Below are 6,000 nucleotides of genomic sequence, written 5' to 3' on the forward strand. Positions count from 1 at the left end.
AAAAGCATTACTGAGTTATCCTGTTAAGGCTTAAATAAAAGCTTTATGTAAAAAGTTAACAGTGCATATTGGTAAAATTCAATGCTTGAGAAAAGATTATATAGAACTTGATTGGCAGTTGGATGTGTCTGGTGGCTCAAAGTGATTTTAAAAGACCAATCTTAAAAGTGAGTCTGCGCGAAAGCTCGGAGAGCTAGATGTACATATGAGTGCAGGCACAGGACAAAATGTGGTTTGATGCAACTGCAATATGTGTCAATCAATGTTACAAAGGCTGTGGCTAATCACAACTGCCCACAGGACCTGCCTAATAACTGCACACTCATGAGGCAGGGTTTATAGCAGGGGCCTCAAAAGTACCAGCCCAGCTTCATACAGCCCATTACACATTTCCAATTTATCCTTAAATCCAGCCTGCATTTTTTTATTTTTATCTATTTTTTGCAGCTAAATTTTATATTGAAGACCTAAATCTGCTTTTGCTGCCAGATATATTCTGACTGGTTAACTAACATGAGCTACAAAAAATCCGCTTAGAATGAAAAGAGCACCGCACGCAAAGGAGACCATTCAAACGAAAACCTGAAGGAGCATAAGCACTGCAGGCCGAGCGAGCATGGCTGTAATTTAGCTTTAATTAGCTTAGCTCCTGTCCACATTTAGACTGATAGTTAGTTAAATCTGCCTATGTGGATTCGTTCATGACACAGCAGAAGATGCAGAGCATCAAAACTTGAGATTGGGCTTGGACAAAACGTTCTTGGGCTGTGTTCGGGTTTGGACCAAAATTTCAGGCCAGATTAAAGCTAGCGAACCCAAATCCCAAGACAAAACAGAACACGAAAAATGACATATTAGTATATGCCACACATCCAGTCCTTCATCTATGCTGTCTGCCCACATTTGCATTATCCTTTATGCATATGCAAACACATTTCTCCATGCACATGGCCTACAAAGTGGGCGCTTTTTAGATCACACGGGAGCTGAATGTGTCCGATCTGCACCTGAAACTGCTGCACAAGGCTTAGTGTATTCCCTGAACACTTTCGAGCAACATGAGAGAAAATGCATTGATTTGTTTGCTTATTTGCTTTTAAATGAACTTTCCTAATCTGCCTGAGAGTAGAACTATGCTATGATCTTAAAATAAAGCCTACATTGCATTGGGAGAAATTAAGGCAGTGGGGTGGGCTGCCGATTTCATATATCAACAAATAAAAATTGATGTGGAAAATAATAATCAGTTCCGGGTGTATTTTGGAGCTGCACAGGGCTTCAGATCAGAGCAGCGCGTTGTGGTTATGGCGAAGCCTGTGGCGCCGTTATCTGCATTTCCAGTGTGTTACAGCCTCATCGTCCTGAGATTGATTTCTCAGCCCTCGACAGAGAAAGCCACATGAATCATAGGCAATTACAGAGCGTCAGGATGAAACGGGGAAAGTAGGGATATCATAAATATTTATTTGTGAAAGGAGGGCTGGAATTTATGAAATTCTGCTCCAATCTGTGAAATTACATTTAAGTCTATTAAAGTTTCATTTGGCCAGTGAAATTCACAAAAATTCCCATCGTGAATTATTCATTCATGTGGTAAAGAGTGTTACAGAGGCTGTTAGTTGCATATCATCGACTATAGCTGAATCATAGATTCTCAAACTTCAGTAGAAACTTGGATAATGAGGACCTGCAGGGATTTTGCTCAATAAAACTCAGGGAGACATTAAAAACATAAACTTTCAGAAGTCAAACACCAACAGATGATGCAATTTCTTCCACTGGGATCCATTCATTTAACAGAAACAAAGCCTTTCGAACTCTTGCAGCCTTACCTTTCTGGATTGTTCCTCTATAAAGAATGATATACAACCCATAATGGAATTTTATTGCCAACCGCATGAAATCAAAATAAGCGAGAAGATCAATGAAAATGCAAATCCAGAGTGGGGCGGAAAAGGCGTCCGGCAGAACAGAGAGCCGCATGCTGCCTGTTTCACTCTGTCTGCTTTGATCATCGTGCACAGTGTATTTTCCTCTCGTCCTCATGCTCTTCCTCTCTGTCTCTCTTTCTCTTTGTGTGTCATGCAGGTCTATTGACATTCATGGGAACATTGCAGACCAGAAGTCATTCATCAAACGCATCCTCTCATCCTGGAGCTAAAACAACTCACGCCCCCTTTCAGTCTCTCCCCAACCCAAACTGCACCACGGAAAACCCCCCCACCCCCCACCCCCCCAGCAACCCCTCTCCCTCTTACAGGAGCCAGCACCTTGGTCATGGACAGTCGAGAACTCTCTGAGGACATAATATGGAACGTTCCGCCTCTGTGGCGTTCGTCTCCGGGGTTACAATAATAGGCCTACATCAGGGCAGAACTGTAAAACACATCCACGTCAGACTTGGAGCTTTGCATTCTTATGAAGCTCAGAGTGGATGGAAGCTTCGTAGTTTGAAGCCAAACAAGCTTGTGAAACCCCACAGTCGTGGATTATCCGAGCAGAACATGATCACGTTTGGGATTCTGAAGAGTACAGAGCTCTGACAACCTGGATGATGCCTTTGTGATGTTTTTTCATCCCCAGAGTCAGTTTTTTCTTAAACATGTGGACAGCATGCTTTGGACATGCGCCCTGATGAGGGTACTCCGATCACCCTGCATTCCTGACGAATACAGACATTAAACCCCAAGGAGATTTAAGCTGAAAATAGTGGACAAATCAGTTCTAGACAGTATCAACAAATGGCTGGACTGAATGACCGCTTTGCCACTGAAAAAAATGGGATGAATTTATTTGATTCAAATGTGTACATCATTTCCACATGAATAAGACATATAGTCCTGTGCAAAACTCAGAGACCACTCTATATTCGTTTACTTTCTGTTTCAAACAGCCGTTAAGTACAAATTATTCATTTTTCAGAAGATTTCTGAGATTGGATAAGATAATACACTTGCCTAAATAAGGGAGATGATCAAAAAAAAAGATACAGAGAAAATGATGCTCCTAATGACCGTGCAAGATCTGGTAGATGTCTATACTTTTGTGGCTTGAGATCATCATGATCTGCCATGATTTTTTAATGCACTTCACTGGCCTATAGTGATATTTGTCACAGGACAAATCACTGAAAAATGACATTAACCGTATTGTCAGTCAGGTTTGTGTAGTCTGGACGACTTTATTCTTGACTTTTAGCTGGGAATTCGTTGTCATAGACTCTGTATAGTTCAAAAATGCCTCCCGACATTCCCCATCTGTGGACGTGGGATGGCTATTTGTAAAAAATAGCCCTCCCTCAGCTCAGCATGGCAGGGGTAAGTTTTCCAGTTCTTTGTGCTCGGTCTCACACTTATCTTTTGAAAGAGTCAGTGTAGGTTACAGAAGAAAAACATTAAAATTTCGCTACACAAACTGGCCAACGATAAATGCAAACTTTCTAGATTACTAGAGGTAAACTCGCAGCAGTGGCTGCAGCGTAGCTATGGTAACAAGCAGTAAATTAAAGAAATAGCGGCCACATTTCAGGTCAGTCAATCATACAGACCTGTCCACCACCAAAATCAATGAGAAAGTTAAAATTTAATAGCCTGTTTGAATGAGCCGCAATCTACCAACGTACACTGTGCGATCAACTGGTCAACTGCAATCGACGTATTGGGCACCCCTGTGGTAGAACATCAAAACTGTCAGATAAGCAGCACTTAAAACTTTCATTTTTGAGAGGGAGCAGAAAATCAAGCTCCACTCTTGCTTCAGATCTGAAACAGTCCGCAGATGTTTCTCTCCATCCTTCTGCTGTGAGAAGACAACTCAGCGCTATGAGAATGTGAAAAAGAAGAACATTCGCAAATCAAAGACACTGCTGATGTTTTCAGAACAATGGACTGACCACCCCAGAGTCCAAACTTCAACATCATTAAGTGCGTGTGGGAATATTTGAATGGTGAGATGCAATACATGCAACCAACTTCTAAGACTGAACTTGAAGGTGTGGAAAAATCTCCTTGTAACAACTGAAAGCAAGTCTCCTGAAAAAAATGGAAGGCAAAAATGAGTTCAGCAAATACTGAAAACATTGATCTTATTAGTAGTTTAGGCTCTGTGTAACTTTCTGTTTATATCTTTTCTGCTTTTTTCAGATACTGGAATATTAATAACTTGTATCTGATGTCTGTTTTTGGCTGGAGAGAAAATAAATGAAGGGTGGTCTCTGATTTTTGCACAGTATTGTATTATAATGCAAAGCAAGCAAAACTGACAGTTCAAACTGTGCTGCATATTTGAATCAACTACATTCAATGACTTTTTTCAGCGAGGGCAATGTCCACTTTACGACCTCTCTCCTGTTGTTGAAAATGGGAACTTTTTGACCGTGTCTATGATCCTCTCTGGCATTTTCAAGTGTAAAAGACGCTATCCGGCTGTCTCCTGCTTTCCTAGGTCCCTTTCACTCTTTGCTTTCGAGTGTCTCTCTCCATAGGATGCAGTATATTGTTTGTATGAATACTCTATTTTGGCTGTGAGTCCATATGCAGTGACGCTTGAGATGACGTTTAGCGATAGATAGGATATAAAGGATGTACACGGGCGCATTGTTAAGCCACATGTGACGGCGAGGTCAGATTGCATCAGCCTTCTGTTGTCTGAACATCTATTATTATGTAGATTTCAATGCCTCTGGCATCCAAGGAGCAAGAAACACTTACTTCTATTAGCTTTTTGTTAGCCCGGTGGCCAGGAGAGAGGATGAGAAGTAAAAAAAAAAACAAAAAAAAAAACAGGAGCGTTGTATTTAAAAGCAAATCACATAATGGATGCAAGGATTGTACCCGGTAAGGACTAACAAGCATAGATAAAAGGCGAAAAAGAAAATGGCCACTTTCAGTGAACGGTAGGCTAGTAATTTATCAGTCTGGAGGGGTAGGCAGAGCTCCCTCGGTTGTGAATTTTAATGGTGTTTTATGGTTCCTAATAAAGTCTGTTATGCTTCTGGCAAATATGCGGAGCACAACATCCCTCGCTTCCAATTACTGCGAAACTCAAGGAGAGGCTTCAGCCATTCATCATGGTGCACTGTTACCCAGAAATAACAGGAGAAAATCTCTCTCTCACTCACTTTCCCTCCCTCCCTCCCTCCCTCTCTCTCTCTCTCTCTCTCTCTCTCTCTCTCGCTGAATATTCTCCGGCCTTGTCTTGAGGCCCTGATACACTAAAGAGATGCGACAAGTCAATCTGTTCTTGTAACAGCATTAAAACCCCTGCAACAAAGAGGACAAAAAAACATTCTGATGTAAATTGTATTCTCACTGTTTTTCTTATTACCACAATAATATTACCCCATATGCTTCTGATAGAGGTCAGTTCAAACATTCATTTGTCTGTTCGGTTAAACAGACCACAGCTCATCCTCCAACACCCAGTTCAATTCTGTTTTATTCGTATATCAGTTTATACAGCAGACATTGTCCTGAAGCAGCTTTCCAGGAATAGAGCAATTACAGTAGAAAGAGGACAAGTTATATACTTCATTGATTCTACCACGTAAACTTGTCATTTCACTGCCCAACTATGCCCAATCTGGGAGCAGCACAGCCTCACCAGCAGAGCAGCACCCCCTCGGGCAGTGGCTAGCAGCCACCCCAGTGCAAGTGAGATTAACTCAAAGATTTAATATAGGACTCCAGTGCGATTCTCCTCCGAATCAATCAAGCTCCACTGCGTCCAAGCAAAACCACCGCACTGTACTCAGCCTTTTAAAGACGCAGCATCTTGCCATTCAGCATCCTAACTTATCATTTATCAATAGCGACAACTCTATTAAAGGCCCAAGAGACCGCAGTCTTGTTTTATTCTGACACCATCATCTATCCCTGTGTCATCTCGCTGTCATATTTATGTACATATTTACTCACTGTAAGCACAACTCGCAGTTATTGAATCAATAGAGCAGTAACATCAATCCAAGAGCAAGGCAAAGAGGAGCAGGTCAGATTATGG

General features: G+C 41.5%; 1 protein-coding gene across 2 annotated transcripts in view; it reads left to right on the forward strand.

Annotated features, from left to right (window-relative positions):
• Positions 1–4,828, forward strand: part of tafa5l (TAFA chemokine like family member 5, like) — a 108,748-nt gene extending 103,920 nt beyond the window's left edge. For both annotated transcript variants that reach the window (XM_017716458.2, XM_017716459.2), the window contains exon 6: positions 2,089–4,828. The gene's annotated coding sequence lies outside the window, so the exon portion shown is untranslated. The remainder of the gene's footprint in view (positions 1–2,088) is intronic.
• Positions 4,829–6,000: the final 1,172 nt, after the last annotated feature.

This window comes from Pygocentrus nattereri, chromosome 28 (assembly GCF_015220715.1).
Source record: "Pygocentrus nattereri isolate fPygNat1 chromosome 28, fPygNat1.pri, whole genome shotgun sequence".
Lineage (NCBI taxonomy): Eukaryota > Metazoa > Chordata > Actinopteri > Characiformes > Serrasalmidae > Pygocentrus > Pygocentrus nattereri.